Raw genomic sequence first — 21,842 nt, 5'->3', positions numbered from 1 at the left:
CTAAATGCATTCATCAAGGAGTTTTAAGATACAAGATAACTCCTATAAAATTCCACAGCCGCACACCCGCAAGATATTACCCTTAAGCACAAGTTCAAAAGAACTCTCCCCCATTTGATGTCATTCCCGAGAGAACAACAAGAGCGACCTTAATTTTGAAAGAAAAGAAGGATTTTTAATTGGACACCAAAAACCATAGGAAAATGATTTTCTATATCCAAAACACAATCAAATTAATCACAAGTAAACCATGATTAATTTAATTGGAATACGCAACTAAATCAAACCACAAAAGTGATCAATTTAATTGATTGTGCTCAACATAAGTAAACTTACGGAGCTACGACTAAGGTAATCATACGGAGATGACTAACTTAATCGTTCACATACTCAACATAAGGTAAACCTTACGGAATATACGACTACATCAACCAATAGAACATAGTTTGTATAGCCGTTCATATATTCAACACAAGAACTTGTGGAATATATGAAAACTCAACTAGACTAATTACAAGAGAACCCATAATTAATATAATTAGAATACAAACAACCAAACTAATCACGAAAGTAATCAATTTAATTGTCAAAAGTGTTGCTCGACAAAAGAAAACTTTCGGAGCAAATAACTAAATAACCAACCAAGATGATTAATTTAGTTCAAATATGCTCGACATAAAGTACCTTACGGAACAACCAACAAAGTTAATCACAAAATAATCAACTTAGTTGTATCGTGCTCGACATAAGACACATTACGGAGCCTCACAATAATACATAAGATATGGATCAGTGATGATCATTACTGTGGAATACATACAAGGATCTATTCTATTTTACCATCACTATTTGCATAACTACATAATAGACTTTATCCTTGTCACACAAAATATTTTACCCTATTTTTCGTCAAATAAATGACTGCGGGCATAACCTTTGTATTTGTCAAAAGTCCATTCGTCCTTTCATCAATACGAATACCAATTTATGAACGACTTTACTTTTTACAACATATGGGACCTACAAGTTCACGGATGCAAACAATACATATCCCATAAACAATTGCAATATCACAAAATCATAAAGATTAATACTGCAATAACAATCTTTGCCCTTAGAAGGTAGAATCAATCTTTTTCGCACGGATTCATACCAAGAGTAGTTACCAAAAGCGTATAAAAGGATTTCCTTAACAAAGAAGAACATACAAAGTCATTGACGACTATGCACCATAGTTCATATGAGATGATTGTGAACACTCAAGAATATATAGCAATGTGAACTACTACCCATTCTCGAACTTCCTTCTTTGTGATTCACCAACATCACTCTTGTAACAGGCACAAAATAACTTGGAATAGGATTTCTCCAAGAATCCCAGTTCCCAAGTCCAAGAGAATAGAACAAGTGCAACGAAACGGAGCAAACACTAAAAAACAAGAGACAGGACAAAGACCAATATTAACTCATCAAAATTCAACAATTTTCATCTCCATTTTGAAGGGAATTCTATAAGGAAGAGAATGAAAAATGAATGAGGTAAATACGAGTTTGGATGAAGAAGTTACGACCAAAACAAGTTTACTGAATATCGACGTCAAGTATGCATACGGGTTTGCGAACTTAAACCCCTGGATTTTGATTTTGAATGCTGTTATGCATACTTGGTATGTGTACCATGTTGTGACTACTCGTTTTCCCGTAGTCTACGTAATGTATACAGTTCTGAGGATCTGATACTAAGTAGTATTGCTATCTCTGTTGAACCGATATTGCGAAGTAATAAATGATATCTAAGATCACAATAACAACGAAGAACACAAGTACAATGTAAAAGCTTCTAAGTTATCATGAGACACAAGATATTTACGTGGTTTGACATTTGTCTACGTCCACTGGGTAATGAGTGCTTGTTTTTGTATTAAGTTGTGGTGGTTACAAAGATCTTAAATGCTTCCCAAAGTAATAGAGAGAATTCAAGTGGAAGTAAATACTTAAGTTCTAAACATTAAAGAGGTATAAGCTTAAGACTAGATCTTCTCTCCTAGATATTGAATGCCCCTAGTTTGTTGGTGAAGCTTGATATTTATAGCCCCTCTTGCTCCAGGTATATCTTTGCTTCCTCTGGGTTCATCATCTGCTGATATACCTTTCGTACCAATGGTACCTTCATCCACCGTGTACTTTCTCCAGTTATATTTCTCCACCTCAGCTGGCCCACGTTCCTCGGGAACTACCCAACCTTAGTACAGGTTGTACCTTCGTTCACCGCCAACTTCCGCCAATCGGGTTCTGCCACGGTTTCTCTCTCCACGTGCCTAGATTCATGCGTGTAGATAAGAGAATTGAGCACTTAATGCTGATTAGATGCGTCATCTACCTCTGTCCCCTCGCCAGCTGACTCTATATAGACTAGGCTTTTTCCTTCCTTATCTTGACCGTTCACGCCTTCTTTCTTGGGATGAGATAAAGTAGATCTGCGGAGGTATCCCTTGTTACTCAGGCTTCTCTGTTTAGCGAAGGATACACAGTTAGTTATATATGCGGCCATTAAGATCGTGACACGTGCTCCACAGAATATTGGTATTCACAGTTTGCCCCTTTTCTTTCATCTTCTACCGCTTGGTAGAAGTGGAAGAAAACTTCTGTTACGCCGCCAATTTTGCACGTACCGATTGGGTGGTCCCTACATGTACTTTTATGCAATAACTTCCCCTTGAATTTCGGGACATCCAATTTTTTTGGATTTTCCAGCCGCTTATAAGAGGGGAACAAAGAGAAGGGAATTTTATTAACTCCCTTTCCTCTTCTTCTTCGAACTGTCGCTCTCTATCCCTTTTATTGAGATACTCTTTTGCTGCTAACTGCTCCCCTTTTTCCTTCGATTCTCCGCGTGCTTTGGCTCCACTGTGTCGATCATACAAGTAAGTGATACCCGTATTTGGTCTTGATTTTCTCCATGCTTTCCCCTGTTGTATCGTTGTCGGACTAGGAGATTTATTGATGTTGTTTATTATGCTTGCATGTGAGAATTCCTTCTTTCTTTTGCTTGTTTACGTTGTATGGGAACTTGGGTTTTGTTCTGTTTTGATTTTTGATGATGGTTTCGGTATGATATTTCTTCGCCTGCAACTTTGATCATGTGATCAAAGGTTTTTGATTTTCCCCCATGATATGTTTAGACTATCCCCTTTGGTTGGTTATGTGAAACCCAGGACCAAAGTTCGTCGGTTTTTTGCCCCCAATTCACTTTTGAATGAATTGCAATCTTCTTATGCCATTGTTGATGGAGATGTTCTTCCTGCTGGTGTTAGGAATCATGAGACTTCCAAAGAAACCTACGTGTAAGGGTCCAAAGATATCTTCGTCGATTGATCCTCCTCTGCGAACGGATCATCCTGATGCTACGCCATCTCCTCCTCCTGAGGATTCTGAGGTGCCTTTTGGTACTGAGGTGGCTACGGTCGCTGAGGAGGAATTTTTTATCGAGGATCTTCCACCTCCTCTTCCTCACTATGAGCTTCAGAGGCTCCAACTGCGTGACAAGGACAACTTTGCTCATTTGTCTATTGATGAGATTACTAAGTCTTTTCGCCTTCATAAATTTGAGATTTTCTTCGTCAATGGCCCTGATGTTCTCACTGAGTCTCACATTCGGGATTTCCCTTATGATGAGAATAATCTTTTGATTAGCGTTGGCCAATTGGCCGCAGGTATGCTTCTTCCTCTGTATAGTAGAAAGGATCCTTTCTATTATGACGTCTTGTCCACCAGGGATGACCCGACAAACAAGACTCAGGTCCGAGGAATTTACCAGTATAGTGGTAATTACTAGAGTGTCCTTCGCGAAAGCTGGTATCGTAGCAAGGGAAATACTACTTTGAAGTCTTATGACCCCTTTGCTGAAGGGAGATATAAGCAGGAGGACTATACCCCTGCCAACTTCAGTGCTACGTATGATGATGCTATTAAAAAAAGAAACCTTCTTCCTTGGAGTGTTGGTCCTCGTCGTATTCATGTTACTGCTAGGCAGAATAGGGAGGGTAATAGCCTTCACTTGCTGGAGGAGATTGATAAGACTGGTTTGACTACCATCCATTATTCTGCTAGGCTGCCTTTGCCAAAGTCTGACCGCATTCGTCTTGATCATGATGATCATTGGGCTCGTACTCCTATTCGTGTGGTTGGTCCTTGGGCTTATGGTTTCACCACTGCGGACCCCTCAGTCCCTCGTTCAGCTCGTTCTTTGCCTGAGAAGTATGATGGGTATCAGCCTTGGATTTTTAATCATGTTGCTTCTCACGAGGTACCTTTGGTGTTAATATATTCGTCTTCTTAGATATCTTTATCTTCTTTGATATCTTTGTTCTGATGGTTTTCTTTTGCAGTCTGCCCCTGCTTCTTCTGCTGGGACTGCTCCAGGCTCTGCTGGTAATTCTGTGGCCACAAGGACTACGAAGAGAAAGGCTTTGGTTGAAACCCCTGCGGAGGTAAGGATCATTATCATATCGTTGTGCTTGTAAGTTCCTTCGTACCTTTCCCCCGATTCTTAGCTGACGCATGTGTATCTTTACAGTCTTCCCAGAGGAAGGGTAAGTTGAAGACCGTGATTGATCTTGATGCTTTGGATGATGATCCCAAGTCTGCTAGTGAGGGACCCGGTGACGAAGACATGGAGGATATCGAGGATATTGGCCTTAGTCCTCATTTAGATGATATTGAGGAAGATTTTGCCAAAGATAACCCTAGCCCCGTTCGAGCTGCTTCAGTTGAGGGTGAGAACCTTCTTGTTGGTACTGGTGCTCAGCTAGTAGAGCCTGTTAGCGCTCAAGCCCCTGCACCTACGTTATCCTTGAAGATGCTTCGTTTTCTGATCCTAGCAAAGCTTTGCCCGCTATTCCTGCTGCTGCTGGAGCTGATGTTGTGGCTTCTAAGAGTCTCCCTTCGTCTCCTGCTACCTCCCTTCAATCAAGTGGTTTGTTTGCTAATATTGTTACCCCCACGGTGAGGGCTGGTAGCTCAGATTCTCAGAAGAAGAAGAAGGTTGTGATTTCACTAGCCAGCTTCTCCTTCAATGTTGTTCCTGCTTCACTAGGGAGTTCTCAGTCTGTTTCTACTTCCCCTGCTAGCAAAGCTGTTGGACCCCCACCTTTGTCACCAGATTGGAACGGACTGGGTAATCTTCCTTCTGCCGGTGACATGGATTTGTGCGGCTCTCAAGATCCTCTTTCTATTCCTAGCTCTTCCACCATGCCATCTCTTCGTCGTGGTGAGGGTTCAACAGTCGTGCCCCTTGTTCGTGTTCAAACAAACGAGGGAGTTGCCGTTGAATCTAGCCAAGGTAGGTTATCGGAGAACTTGATCTTGGGTAGTTTCGATGACGCTATTCTTCAGGCCATCCTGCGGGATTCCAAGGGTCCCCTTTCAATTGGAGTTGATCATCATCATCTTGGTAGTTCTTTGGAGATAGCTTCACAGCTGGACGTGTTATCTGCCCAGTATCGTGTTGCCAAAGATTTGTTCTTTGACCCTGATTGTCTCCGCTCCAGTCAGAGCTTTGGTGAGATCCGTAGGGGTAGCATCCAAGAGATGGAGGCTTTCGTGGATACCTACGCTAACTTCCTCCCCCGTCTTTCAGCGTTCTCAGTATGTGATTCTTACCTTATCATTTTTCTTCTTAATATGATCCTTCGTCCGTCCTTATACTCCTTTTTTTGCAGCTTTGCAAGCAGATCGATGTTTGTTATACCTTATTCAAGGTTTATAGGGATAAATGCACTCATTTGAGTGCCCTGCTGGAACGTGCTCGTCAAGAGTATGCTCTTGCCGTTGCTCAGCCGCCTTCGTCGAGTGATGCTACTTCTGCTGCTAAGATATCTTCGTTGGAGGATGATCTGAGGAAAACCAAGAGATCTCTGGAAGCTTGTTTATTGGCTCTTGAGAGAGCTAATAATGCTGCCAAGGTTGCCGAGGATGGTCGCAAATCTGCTGATGTTATCTTAGCTGCCGAGTCTTCTAAATCCATAGGTTTGTTTCTTCTTATCCTTAGCTTTTTTCTTTACTTTCTGGTTGCATAGTCCTAAAACAACCTTCGTCTGCCAGCCGACATCTCTAGTGAACTTAGATGTCTTCGAGATCAAGTGGCCAAGTTAACCTTCGATATTTGGTATTACGAAAAGAAGTCTGATAGGCTAATGAACGTAACTGTTCATTATGAGGCCCAGCTTTCCCTTGAGTCCGCTCATAATGCAGACTTAGTGAAGCAGATGGCTTCGCTTCATGAGGAGTGTGACGAATTCCTTTGCTGGAAGGAGAGTCTCATTTTAAAGCAAAAGGAGGATATTGCCTTAGCCGAGAAGCGTCTCTCTGCCCAAGAAATTATTCGCAAGAAATTTCATGCCGATTTTGAAGCTGCTTGTGATTTTTAGCTAAGTTTACTGCATAGCGTAATGTTTTAACTTCTGAGGTATGTTCTCTTAAGAACAAACTTATTGATGCCAGCTTCGTGCCTTCTTCCATGTCTCATGCATCCTTAGTAAAAAGGTTTGAAGAGTTAGAGAATGTGTACCAAGTTTTATCCTCTGAGAATGCTTCGCTCCGGATATATGTTGATGATCTTTGGACGGAGAGGGATACCCTTGTGGAAGACCTTGATGCGGCTGAGGTAGAGCTTGTTGAGGCTCAAAATAGTTTAGAAGAGTCCATTAGTCATGCCGAAGGTAGATTAAGACAATTACTTTTTCCGTAGCATCCTTTGTATCCTTAGCTCCTTGTTCTTGTTGCTGATACCCTTTGTGTCTGCAAGCCTCCAAGAGCAGTTGGTGGGTGCTAACGCCAAGATTAACCGCCTTGAGGGCCAGATATCTCAGCTGGAGATATCTCGCCAGTTTGATGCTGCTGCTAAGTTTAAAGCTGAGGCACTTCAGCAAGCTAATTATCAGCTTAGCGTTCAGATTAGGGAGCTTCGTCAGAAATCGACTTCGGACCTAGCGGCGCAAGCTTCCCAAATGGAGGCGCAGTTCAAGCGTTCTGACATTGACTATATTAACAATGCTTTTGCGGAGGCTGAGCTCCAAGCTGAGGGTGTTGTCTTCCCTCGCCTTCCTTACCCTTGATTGTGCTATGCTGACCTTGTTTTCAACCGAACTCCTTTGATATATTGTGCCCCAGCTGATGGGCCTTTGTTGTCTCCTTTTCTTGAAACAATGCTTCGTTATTTTCTGAACCTTCGTCATCTGCAGCTTTGAGATGTGTTAGTTTTATTTTGGTAGTACTTATTTTAGTACCTTTATTATTATATATAGACGTATTATGTCTAATTGTTTGCACATTCGAGTCATCACAAGGTGCTAAGGTGTTTTTAACCTTTGGTGGAACATTCATCATCCTACCCAAGTATCCTTTGGCCAGAAGGTACCGTTGTAGTTGCAGGAAATCCTACAACACGCCCCTTGTAATAATTTGTAGATCTAAACATAAAAATGATGATAAGAATGCTAAAATTGTAAAGAGACACAAGGTTTACGTGGTTCGATCAATTTGATCAACATCCACGGGGTTAGGTATTTGTTTACATCTTGATTACATGGAGACTCCATTAATGAGTATTTGGAGCTCTAGGTTCTTGAAGGAGGAAGAAGAAGGAGATAATAATAATACAACCAATTCTACTTTCTCTCTCTACAGAATGTATCCTCTCCTAAAGTGTGTCTCTCTTTCTGATTATCTATCTCCTTTCCCTCTCTTGCCTTTCTCTTTATATAGGTGTTTACATGGTGGATGACAGCTAATGTACAGTTAACATTTCCCCTAATTTCGGATCTGGCTTGCGGTATTTTCGCAAGCTTACAAATGTAACATTCGCAACATTCCTAATTTTCGCAAGATCATCACACTTTTCTCATGTTTAAGTTGATGTCATCTGTTATGTCGTTTCTGAAATCATCCTGCGATGTCTTCGTGATGTGTTGTTAATAATTTCGCAAGCATATTCTTCTGTGCGAGATTCTGATCCTACATCTTGCCTCTTTTTTCTTGAATATTGCTTGAAAAGCGATCTTTAAGAAAAAATCCACCTTGTTGTAGTTGTTGGAGGAACGAGCGAAAGAATATCGGACTTGAAAAGTACGTACTTGCCTCTATTCTTTTGTGAAGTTCTGGAACGTTGCTAAGTAAATAAGAAGTAGCAACCCTTGAAGTATGCGAAGTATGAAGTATCCTTGATGAAGTATAAAAAGTACTTAATCCTCGAAATATAAGAAGAACTCTGCGAAGTAAATAAGAAGTATCTGTCCTTGAATAATAAGTATTGCCTCTATTCGTGCGAAATTATTACTCCATTTTTGGTGAGGACTCTTATTGTTCATTAGCGAACGTCCACTTTGGGAATGATTCTTGCCGAGGAGATAAAGAACATAAAATGTTTTCTTGGTAATCCATAGTTTCCTATGTTCTTTATCTATGAGGGTAGAATCCTTGAGAAAATGTTGAATGTGCAAATTGTTTCTTTATTCTTATCTTTGCCTCTGTCTCATGTTTTGTGCTCATGCAATAATATAATCTCTTCAAGTTGCTTATAATTGTGCGAAATAATTGAGCGAGATAATCACATCATTCGGAAGAATCATATTCTGCGAAATTCTGACACATTCTACGAAATTTTGAATCATTCTGCGAAATTCTGAATCATTCTGTGAAGTTATGAATAATCTTGCGAAATTCTTGAATAATCCTGTGAAATTCTGAATAATCCTGAATAATTCTGCGATATTATTGCGAAATTCTGCAATATTATTCCGTACAGTTTAGTAAAATACTTATGCGAATATAATGCTTATTGATGTGATTTCAAAGTTGTTGTAGATAGTGATAAAAGGGTTGTTTTAAGACTTGTGAAGGCAATGAATTTTAGACTTAATAAAAATAAAGCAAATTAATTTTCAAAGAGTGATGTCAAGATTTAAAATGGACTAAGGCTCCGGATTCACTATTACTTCAAGTTGATTGGTTACAAAAATATTTCATAATTATTATCTAGCTCTTTTTCCATTAAATCACTTATTAATCTATAAGGTGTCCAAATATTAAATTGTAATCCTTAAATATGATTTATCAAAGAATTAATTCTCAGCATAAAACATCAAACTGATTCACAACTAATTAAGAAAACCATTTTTATCTCTTTTTTTTTATTGATCCAAGTGAATTAAATAAAATAAATAATTAAGAAATTATATTCTCCATTTAATCCAAATATTCTCGGCTTCCAATAATAACGAAAATTTCCATTTTTAATCCCATGCACGCGTTAACTTTGATCCTGCACGCTCCCAAATGTCTTCTCCATGCATCAACACTCTTCCAACGCTAGTAGGACTCTTCCATGCACACAAGAACTCCATTTTTGCTCGTGTTACAGTGCACGTGCTCTGTTTTGGGCTCAAGGATCATCACGCGTTTTCCAGCCACTTCTGATCGAACCCACTGCCCATAATGTGTTCCTCATGCCATATCACATATTCCTACCAAGTTTGAGCGATTAAATATCCCTAAAACACCTTCATTTTGTTGATTGAAACTCTAACAGTTGAGAACTTCATTTCCCGCCAAAAAAAAGTTTTTGAATTTAAAGAGATGAAGTGCCCCTAATCGTCTGTGGAGTGTAAATAGCAAATTCCCAACTGAGGTGTCCCTTAGTAATTGGGTTGCCCCTTAACCAAAATGAGAGTCTGAATAACAAATGTCCTCCGGGGACGCCCCACATAATTTTTCGAGCAGATCTTTCCAAAAATGTTTATTTCCTAAAAATACATAAAAACACAATATTAGTACAAAAATAGAGTTCCAACAATACGGACATTGAGGACAAATTAGACACAAAAATGTGTCTATCAAATACCCCCAAACTTATTATTTTCTAGTCCTCGAGCAAATCTAATCTAGAAAGTAAAATGACTACACTTAGCACATGCAGCAAGCCGTTAAACCACTAGGTGGACCTAGTGGCGGAGTGTTGTCTCCGGAGGGTTTACCAGAGGTGTACCCACAAAACCTTTACTCCAAACCCTAGCTATCTACAACGAACCTTGGAAGGCACTAAAGAATCTCCTTGGCTGGCATACAATCATTGACTATAGGAGGAAGTACCCTGATGCGAAATTACAATTGTTGTACACGAGTTTGCACTCAAGCATACTAAAATTCATATAAAGTGACAGAGCTCTACTCAGATAGTTGCACTATGGACATCATATTCGCAGTCAAACTAATCATATGGATATAAAAAGGAGATGGAAATAGAAAAATGTAGATGGTTTTGATGTTAACTAAATGATCGATGTTTCACATATCTGTCTGAAGGCCACTGCCAGAATGAACCTATCCTAATGGACTGAGGTACCGGTCTGACTAATATCAACACAACTGGCATATACAAGGGAACCAGTGGTCAATAACTTAAATCTAGATCAAAAAACTGGCAGATACAAGGGAACCAGCAGTTGACTACACAGAAAAATAACCATTTTTTTAAGTAACGGCATGAATAGATCTTTTTGATCCAAGCGCATGCTTCTTGTCAGCAAATTACACGATAGTTCCCACGGGTCCTGCATTCCACGCTTTCTCAGGCGACGGAAACAGGGAGAACACACGCATATTGCTATCCAAGTATTAATACTTATTCCGATTGGTCTAGCTGGTCCGGTCTTTTTTTTAGTAACTCAGTCACTCTAATTCATCCTAGCAGTGGTAACAACTTGAATCGTGTGCCCCACCTAATCACTTAGAGAAACATAGTTTAAAATGAAAAAATAAAATAAAAAAAAGAAATGAAAAGGACTCAACGAGATATGGTGCAACTATCATGTTATTTCTAACACCTGAGCTCTGTGCTTTTATGAATAGACTCTATAGATGTTTCCATCTAATCAGATTGGTTCCTCAACTCCTACAACCAAGATGTTCCATCCACTTAGATTAGTTAGTTCCATCCTGAATACGCATAAATTTCTAGGCTTTGGAGTTTATTTATTGCAACTAAAAGCTAACAAAAAGTATCTTCCCCACCCCCAAACTTAAATCTAACATTGTCTTCAATGTTTCTAATTAAAGAGCAGTACCAAAAGTAAAATAACACGAGGAGAAGTTGGAAAGATAGTACCTGGGTGAAGAAAATCAAAAACTAATATACAACATACAACTGCCTCGATGGTCAATCAAGGGTAAACAGGGTCCTCCAGAGGGACCTCCTCAACATCACCTGTAGGAAAGGGCTCTAAAAAGGGTTTCAATCTCTGACCGTTAACCTTCGAAGAACTACTACCATCCGGTGTCTCGATCTCAACAGCTCCATGAGGAAAAACAGTGCGAACAATAAAAGGACCCGTCCACCGAGAACGTAACTTCCCAGGGAAAAGATGCAAGCGGGTATCATACAGAAGAACTTTTTGACCTGGAGAAAATGACTTCCGTAAAATGTTTCTATCATGCACAAGTTTCATTTTGTTCTTATACTCCTTCGCACTATCGTAAGCATCTATACGAATCTCGTCCAACTCATTGAGCTGGAGTTTCCTATGGGCTCCTGCCTCGTCAAGTAAAAATTTAGCTGCTTAACAGCCCAATAAGCTCTATGTTCTAACTCAACAGGTAAGTGACATGCCTTGCCATAAACAAGCCGATAAGGCGACATTCCAATGGGGATCTTAAACGCAGTACGGTAAGCCCATAAGGCATCAGTAAGCCTAGACGACCAGTCTTTCCGATTAGGATTAACTGTTTTCTCTAATATACGTTTTATCTCCCTATTGGAAACCTCTACCTGACCACTAGTCTGTGGATGATACGGGGTAGCTATCTTATGTGTAATACCATATTTCTTCATCAGAAGCTTAAAAGGCCCATTACAAAAGTGCGACCCTCCATCACTAATTATAGCTCGTGGTGTACCAAAACGTGTAAGTATATTTTTCAAGAACTCAATCACAACCCTATGGTCATTGGTTTTACACGCAACCCCTCAATCCACTTAGAGACATAGTCTACGGCGACAAGGATGTATAGGTTACCAAAAGAATTAGGAAACGGACCCAAAGTCAATACCCCACACATCAAAGACCTCAACAATTAAAATAGGGTTCAAGGGCATCATGTTCCTACGGGAAATGGTTCCTAATTTCTGGCATCGTTCACAAGTAACGCAGTAACTGTGGGAGTCTTTAAACAACGAAGGCCAATAGAATCCACACTGCAATATCTTAGCAGCAGTTTTCTTAGCACTAAAGTGACCCCCACAAGCATGATCATGACAAAAGGAAATAATACTGGACTGGTCACTCTCAGGTATACATCTCCTAATAATCTGGTCTGGACAATACTTAAACAAATAAGGATCATCCCAAAAGAAGTGCTTAACCTCAGCTAAAAATCTAGAACGATCTTGTTTACCCCAATGTTGGGGCATTCGACCAGTAACAAGATAGTTCACTATATTCGCATACCAAGGTAATTGGGTAACAAAGAACAATTGTTCATCAGGAAAGCTATCCCTTATAGGAAGGGAATCATCTGGGGAACTAACAACTAGCCTAGACAAGTGATCTGCTACAACATTTTCGGCACCCTTTTTGTCTCTAATGTCTGGAGAAAACTCTTGCAACAACAGAATCCACCTAATCAATCTAGGTTTAGTATCCTTCTTAGACAAAAGATATTTTAAAGCAGCATGATCAGTATATATGATGATCTTAGAACCTAAGAGATAGGGTCTAAACTTGTCTAAGGCAAACACAATGGCTAATAGTTCCTTCTCGGTAGTGGTATAGTTCAACTGGGCATCATTCAGAGTTTTGCTAGCATAGTAAATCACATGAAGTAACTTATTTTCTCGCTGACCTAGCACAACACCAATAGCATAATCTGAAGCATCACACATGATCTCAAAGGGTAGGTTCCAGTTGGGTGCCTGGACTATGGGGGCGGTAGTGAGTAATGACTTAAGCTTCTCAAAAGCCTCTAAACAAGCATCATCAAAGACAAACTTAACATCTTTTGCAAGCAAATTGCAAAGAGGTCTAGACATCAAGCTAAAATCCTTAATGAAACGACGATAAAAACCAGCATGCCCTAAGAATGACCTAATATCTCTTACGGTTTTTGGGACCGGTAAAGTTTTAATAAGGTCAACTTTGGCTCTATCTACCTCTATACCCTTTGAAGATACAATATGCCCTAGAACAATTCCTGAACGAACCATAAAGTGACATTTCTCCCAATTAAGCACTAAATTCTTTTCCTTACACCTAGTCAAAACTAATGACAAATGATGCAAGCACTCATCGAAAGACGAACCAAACACTGAAAAATCATCCATAAAGACCTCTAAGAACCGTTCTACCATGTCAGAAAATATGCTCATCATGCAACGCTGAAAAGTCGCAGGGGCATTACATAGCCCGAAAGGCATGCGTCTATACGCAAAGGTACCAAAGGGACAGGTAAAAGTGGTTTTCTCCTGGTCTTCTGGGGAAATAACGATCTGATTATATCCAGAGTAGCCATCTAAAAAGCAGTAGTGACTATGTCCAGCTAATCTCTCTAGCATCTGGTCGATGAAGGGAAGGGGAAAGTGGTCCTTCCTAGTGACCTTGTTCAATTTCCTATAGTCAATACAAACACGCCAACCCGTGGTCACTCGGGTCGGGATTAACTCATTGTTATCATTCTGGACTACAGTAATACCAGATTTCTTGGGAACAACCTGAACGGGGCTGACCCACTTACTGTCTGAAATAGGGTAGATAATGCCTGCATCTAATAGCTTAAGAACCTCAGTTCGAACTACTTCTTTCATATTGGGGTTTAGTCGACGTTGCATCTCCCTAGAAGGTTTGGTGTCTTCCTCTAAATAGATCTGATGCATACAAACAGTAGGACTTATACCCTTAATGTCTGCTATGGTCCACCCTAAAGCTTCCTTGTTGTTTTGAAGGACGGTTACTAGCCTACTTTCCTGATCTCTATCCAAGTCGGAAGAAACAATCACAGGTAAAGTCTCAGACGGGCCTAAAAACACATACTTCAGGGTATCTGGCAATGGTTTTAGGTCCAACTTAGGAGGCTCTTCTAAAGAAGGAACTAGGGTAGACTTAGAAACTGGTAGTGGTTCGAACTTAGGTTTCCCCATTACTAGTATCTAACAAAGGGGTTGAATCTAACAAAGCATTCACCTCATTAATCACCTTATCATCATCAAAATCAATCCCAAAGTGAGCTAGGCATTTCTCTAATGGATCTTCTAACAAAGTGTTTGGTAATGACTCCTCGACTAATGTTCCTATCATGTTCACCTCTTCTATATTCGAGTCATCTAGTTCAGAGGGTAGCTTACTAATATTAAAAATGTTCAGCTCAATAGTCATATTACCAAAAGACAAATTCATAATACCATTTCGACAGTTAATGATCGCATTGGATGTAGCTAAAAACGGGCGACCTAAAATCACTGGTATTTGGTTCTCTGGGTCAGGGATAGGTTGGGTATCTAGGATAACAAAATCCACCGGATATATAAACTTGTCGACCTCTATGAGAACATCCTCGATCACACCACGAGGAATTTTAACGGACCTATCAGCTAACTGAAGTGTCATCTGTGTAGGTTTCATCTCACCAAGTCCTAGCTTAAGGTACACATGGTATGGCAGTAAGTTCACACTGGCTCCTAAGTCAAGCAACGCTTTCTCAACACGGTACTTACCTATTGTACAAGCAATGGTAGGGGACCCTGGGTCTTTATACTTAGGAGTAGTGGTATTCTGAATAATAGAACTCACATGACTAGCTATGAAGGCTTTCTTCTGGACACTGAGCTTACGCTTTCGCGTACACAAGTCCTTAAGGAACTTGGCATAAGAGGGAATCTGCCTAATTGCATCTAATAATGGAAGGTTGATATTAACCTGCTTAAAAACCTCCAATATATCATTAAAGTTGGACTCCCTCTTAGTCGGAACTAGCAGCTGGGGGAAGGGGCTCTGGGAACAAAGCCGGGCTCATCAGGACCCTCATTGGTCTCTTTGGAGACTCTATCAGTCTCCTCATTTTCTGGCTCATAAGGGTGAACTACAGCATGTTCACTATCAGGCATGGCAACCTTATTGTCAACTTTCTTTCCACTCCTAAGGGTTGTAATAGAGTTCACATGATTGTACGATTTCTCTGCTTTAGGATTGGGTTGAGTTTGACTAGGAAACTTACCTTTTTCCCTCAAAGACTCATTTATATGACTAACCTGGGTTTTCAACTCGGAAATAGCCTGAGAGTTAGCCTGACCTATTCTCTTATTTTCTTCTATACCTTGAGCAACAGATTGCTGAAACTGCATAGTGTTACGAGTTAACAAAGCAAGAGACTCTTCTAAACTCATAATTCTTATCCGAAGGGTTCTGAAACTGTGCCGGGCTGAAGGATTCTTAGGATAGCCAAAACCTGGGGGAGCTTGAGAGTTACTAGACTGACCTTGATTCTGGCCCTTAGACCAAGAAAGGTTGGGATGGTTTCTCCAGCCAGGGTTATAGGTTTCTGAATAAGGGTCAAACTTCTGACGGTTATCGAATCTAGTGTTGTTATAAAGAGCATTGGCTTGCTCTTCAACAGTATGGTCTTCCCAAAAAGGCTCTATTCTACCACTAGTACCACTAGAATGACCTAATTCCAACGCTTCTAACCTTTTGGCTATGGCTGCTATTTTAGCATCTGACTCATAGGATCCTTCTACCCTATTGACATTTCCTCTACTTAGAAGAATTGTTTTCTGGGGTTCCCTATTATTTTCCCATTGTTGGGTCTTATTGGCGATTTCATTCAAAAATGTCATCGCCTCATCAACAGTTTTATTCTCAAACCCACCTGTGCATAAGGACTCAACCATGGTCGTTGTTGAATAGTCTAAACCCTCGTAGAGGATCTGAACTAACCTAACCTTCTCTAAACCATGATGAGGACATTGAGAAATTAAGTCATTGAACCTTTCTAAATACCTATATAAAGATTCTCCCTCTTGTTGAGCAAAAGTACAAATTTGTGTCCTAATAGACGATGTTTTGTGCCTTGGGAAAAACTTATGTATAAAGGCAGATGTAAGTTGTTCATAGGTTTCAATTGACTCAGAATCCAAACTATACATCCAAGATTTGGCTTTATCTTTTAAGGAAAAGGGGAATAACCTAAGTTTCAGTGCATCATCACTAAGGTTTTTAATTTTCAGATTACTACATACTTCCTCAAATTCCCTAACATGAAAATAAGGGTTCTCATTCTCTTTTCCTAAAAAGGTTGGGAGCATCTGTAAAGTCCCAGGTTTGAGTTCATAATTTGCCTCGGTTTCAGCTAACTTGATACAAGACGGACGAGAGGTACTAGTTGGGTTCAATAAAGCTTTTAAAGTTGCCATTTCTGGCACTACCAAAGGACTAGGAGAACTTTCTTCACAAAGACGCAGATTCTCAAAACTGAAGTTTCCAAAAACGGGGCTCTCAAAAGAAGATTCTTCGAGCTCCCCACTTCCACAAGAAGATATTTTAGGCTCGTCACTAATCAAACGGCCAAAATTATCTATTTTCCAAGCACGCTCTGTAAAGGAATCGAGCGCTCTTGGCATACACAAACAAAAATCCTAAGGAAGGGAGGTTCTAAACAAACACACAGCAGGCCAACTCCACCAAATCAAACCTAAAAATTTCTAGAAAACAAAAAGCATGATGGCTCCACTTAGATTGTTTCTAGACCAGCTTCTAATCCTTCGAAAAGGAATTCGTTACAATCTGAGCAAATTCTCTGGAATCAGTACGAGTCAAAGTGAGTTGAATAGAAGCGAGGGAAGCTCAGTGGAGCTTTGATACCCAAGGCCTCACCGGTATTCAAGGCGGCGCAGTCACGCATTCAAATCACATAAACTATCCTGAACTTCGAAGTATGCTCAAAAGAGTAACCAATATTTTCGAATGATTGTCCTATTAAGCTCGTTACCCTATAGGTCTCGTTCTAGTCAAAATTTTAGGTTTAGGTTCGCGTTAGGTTTCGTTTTCCTAAGCAGGAAAGAAGGGAGCGGTGATGAAATCCGAACCCTTATCTGTATTGGCCAGGCCTTTCCTTTTACTAGGAATTTAAAAACAGTCCAAATTCGTCCTCAATCAATGAATCACCTTAGGAATACAGTACTCGCTTACAGGAGATTCGCGAGTGTTTCGATGGACTTACCTCCCTACCAGACGGGGATGAACCGTTGAAGTCGACTCGGGCCACGACTTCTATGTCATGTACGAACCCGAGGGACGAGACGATATCGTAATCGTCGTCCTTCCCTGTACACAGTTTGTATTTAAGGTACCTTCCGTAGGGTAAAAATAACTTAAAAATGTCCAACGTCACAGTCCAAGTCCAAAGTAAAGTGCAAAAATATTACAAAAATTTCCTAATACAATTCTAAAAAAAAAAATTAAAAATTAAAAATTAAAAAAAATAATAAAACTAAATCCTAAAAAAATTATTTGTCTTTTTTTCTTTTCTTTTAGCTTTAAGCTTTGTTCCAAGTCCTTAGTATCCAACTTCAAACTTGCAAATCAAAGACACACCCAAAGAAACGTAAAAAGGAACAAATGAAAATAATAATAATAATAATAAAAAAAATCTAAAAATGCTACCTAAACACAAATCCGCGTCGGCGGCACCAAAAATTTGATGTGATTTCAAAGTTGTTGTAGATAGTGATAAAAGGGTTGTTTTAAGACTTGTGAAGGCAATGAATTTTAGACTTAATAAAAATAAAGCAAATTAATTTTCAAAGAGTGATGTCAAGATTTAAAATAGACTAAGGCTCCGGATTCACTATTACTTCAAGTTGATTGGTTACAAAAATATTTCATAATTATTATCTAGCTCTTTTTCCATTAAATCACTTATTAATCTATAAGGTTTCCAAATATTAAATTGTAATACTTAAGCATGATTTATCAAAGAATTAATTCTAAGCATAAAGCATCAAACTGATTCACAACTAATTAAGAAAACCATTTTTATCTCTTTTTTTTATTGATCCAAGTGAATTAAATAAAATAAATAATTAAGAAATTATAAAAAGAATTTACCAATCAAACATGAGTGAATAGCTCTTCCGTCGCCTCAGTCATTAGGTATTTTAGCCGCTCATCATGTTGGAAAACCTCTCAAAATGTTTCATTGATGCTCAAAAGTGTTTTACAATGAAGAGAAAGAGAAGTAAATAGTATAAAACAGGATTCTGCGACCCACAGAAGGCGTCCAGAATCAACGACACAGAGATAATGTTGTTGGTACAATGACTCAGTCGCAGAAAGGAGTGGAAAAGTGTCGCAATAGAGCGACAGTTTTTAACGACTTTCCTGCCTCGTCCAATGTTCTTCGTGTTCTTCAGTTCCAGTAGCAGCAGGAACTTCTTCTTCACAACGCCTAGTTCTTCGATTTTACGTATCTATTCTCTTCCAAACTCTCCATAAACTTGCTAGCTTTTCCCAAACTGTTTTGCCTTGTATTTATAGTGAATTGGAGCCAAAAATCCGACCATTGATTGCATATATTCTCCATTTAATCCAAATATTCTCGGCTGCCAATAATAACGAAAATTTCCATTTTTAATCCCATGCACGCGTTAACTTTGATCCTGCACGCTCCCAAATGTCTTCTCCACGCCTCAACACTCTTCCAACGCTAGTAGGACTCTTCCATGCACACAAGAATTCCATTTTTGCTCGTGTTACAGTGTACGTGCTCTGTTTTGGGCTCAAGGATCATCACGCATTTTCCAGCCACTTCTGATCGAACTCACTGCCCATAATGTGTTCCTCATGCCATATCACATCTTCCTACCAAGTTTGAGCGATTGAATCTCCCTAAAACACCTTAATTTTGTTGATTGAAACTCTAACAGTTGAGAACTTCATTTCCCGCCAAAAAAAAGTTTTTGAATGTAAAGAGATGAAGTGCCCCTAATCGTCTGTGGAGTGTAAATAGCAAATGTCCAACTGAAGTGCCCGTTAGTAATTGGGTTGCCCCTTAACCAAAATGAGAGTCCGAATAACAAATGTCCTCCGGGGATGCCCCGCATAATTTTTCGAGCAGATCTTTCCAAAAATGTTTATTTCCTAAAAATACATAAAAATACAATATTAGTACAAAAATAGAGTTCCAACAATACGGACATTGACGACAAATTAGACATAAAAATGTGTCTATCACTTATGTGATGTTTATGTTATGAAATGTGTATGCGATGTTTATGCCATGAAATGCTTATGCAATGCTTTTATGATGCGAGTATGATGCTTGTATGATGAAATGCTTATCTATTGCAATGTATAGTTAATGTTTGTGTTACTTAGCTCATTTTCCCGATTAAAATTGATGTAGCTCTAAATTTCTTTCATTCTTCATTTCTCTGCCTTTTTCTTTAGTGTATACATTCTTCTTCGTGTAGTTATTGTTCTTCACAAGTTCTTACTTGTTTTTCATCTTCCCTCTTTCCTGCACTATTAGTATCTCATAACAGTATGATCATAATATCAAGTCTGCGGCATTTTCACCGCCTCAGTTTCATTTCCATGTACATATTCGCAAGCTTGTTTGCTTACATATAATCATTCTCGCAAGCTTAATTGCTTACTCATTTTCTTATGTGGTCTTATTTTGCCTTCCTAGTTAAAGGTCTTATTTTGCCACCTCTTGTCATTGCGACAAAATCGCAGGACGTCTTTGCACTTTCATGCAAAAACCCATTGATCTTTCCTTAACTTTTTCTTTTGTATTATTTCCTCTTCTGGATTGTTGCGACAATATTACAGGCCTAAATATTCTTGCGAAAATAAAGCCCCATGACATTGTCGTCTTGCGACGAAATCGCAGGACGTCTTCACACTTTCATGTAATGACCCATTGATCTCGTCTTATCTTTTTCTCTAGTATTATTGCCTCTTCAGGATTGTCGCACAAATATGAAAATTATTAATACCCTTGCGAGTAAAAAGCCTCATGACATTTGCGTCTTAAGACACTTATCAGCTCCCTAATGGAGGGTGCCGCCCTTATCTCCCCCCTGGTTGCCCCTTCAAGGAGGGGTACTTCTACTATACAAGGTTAGCTCCTCCCATCCGATCTTAACAACAACCAGTTGTTTTCGCAGCCTCTTGTCCCTTTTACCTATAGGGCTTATGGTTACGAGACTGCACCTTAAGTGGGGTTTTCTTCGGGCCGAGTGCAGTATAATCCAAGACTTGTCAAGAATGCCAAGGTACGCTCCAGACGCCCCTGGCACTCTTGACTCAACCGTGTACCTCGGCGCCTTGATCATATTCTGCACTCCTTAGAAGAGACCCCTAGTCGTCCAACCTAAAGCAAAAGCTTTGGTTGAAAATCCAAGTTACCTCTCCTGGATGGGATTTATTGACCCCAAATCTCCATGACTCGGGTTCCAGGGGCGGTGTAACCTTTTCGATGAGTCATGCAACAGGTACCCCCTTCTATGACGTACTTTAGGTCTTACATTTTCCTCTTACGAAATTTTATTCGCGAACTAGGGTGTACGCCATAAAGGTTTGCCTCTATCTGCGAAATTTTATTCGCGTTTCTGCGAAATGTTCGCGTCTCTTTGTTTCTGCGAAATGTTCGCGTTTCTTTATTCTCTCATTCATCTTTTCATTTTTGTCATCTCTTTCATTCATTCTTTCATTTCTGTCATCTCTTTCATTCATTCTTTCATTCTCATAATATTATATCATTTGAAGCAAAATAAATATTCAAGAGAAATTCTAATACATTGTAATTCTGAAATCTTTGTAGTTGTGAAATCTTTGTAATACATTTTTTTATCAAAAATTTTCATTTAATTGCAAGTTCAAATCGTTTTTATTTGTTTTGATTTCCTTTGTATAACTTGTTTCGTCTCATCCGATAAACATCTTTCATGGAAATGATCCTAATGAGGTCTTATGCAGCCTGTTGATGGAAGGTCTTACTAGTCTGTTGATGGAAGGTCTTATTTTTCCTCCTACTACTCTCCATGTTAGATATCATTCTCATTTGAAACAAAGCAAATTTTCAAGAGAAATATATAAATTGATCTGTGCGAGATTTTTCTCGGTTTCTTTTGTAATTGTGGAATCTTTGTAATTCTGAAATTTCTGTAATTTTGCGATTATACCGCTTTTGTAAATCAAATCAAAAATCTTTTATTTTCTGTAAAAGAAAATTATAGAAATATATATAAATCGAATTTTTTCGGTTTTTTTTTTGTTTGTAATTTTGAAATCTTGAAATCTTAGTAATTATTGTAATTTTTGAAATCTTAAAATTCTTGTTATCGTGCGATTGAATCGCTTTTTGTAAATCAAATCTAAAATCTTTTCATTCGTTCTTAGTATAAAGTAAAATGTTCAAGGAAGTGGTACTTATCTTTCATGTGAGTCTTTGTTGTTGTCAAAGAAGTGAATAAATGCCTTGAAATGTATGAATTTCGCGCAGCAAAAAGAAGTGTGAGAAGTGAGACTTGAACCCTTGACCTGCTTCATGGATTCTCGCACCATACCAACTGTGCTAAGCCTCTCTTGCGAAATAATCAAAGGTCTTGCGAAGTAATCAAATTCCAACTGTGTGAAAGGCAATTCTGTATAAATTTCGTATAACAAAAATAAACATGTGAGAAGCAAGAATTGATCCCGCGACCTGCTGCTTGCATTCATTCCTCCTGACCAACTGTGCAAGCTTCTTCTTTGCGAAATATCTCTGTGAAATTATCATCAACTCTCTTCTGTGCG

This window comes from Papaver somniferum, chromosome 10 (assembly GCF_003573695.1).
Source record: "Papaver somniferum cultivar HN1 chromosome 10, ASM357369v1, whole genome shotgun sequence".
NCBI lineage: Eukaryota > Viridiplantae > Streptophyta > Magnoliopsida > Ranunculales > Papaveraceae > Papaver > Papaver somniferum.
This window is presented reverse-complemented; position numbering follows the sequence as displayed.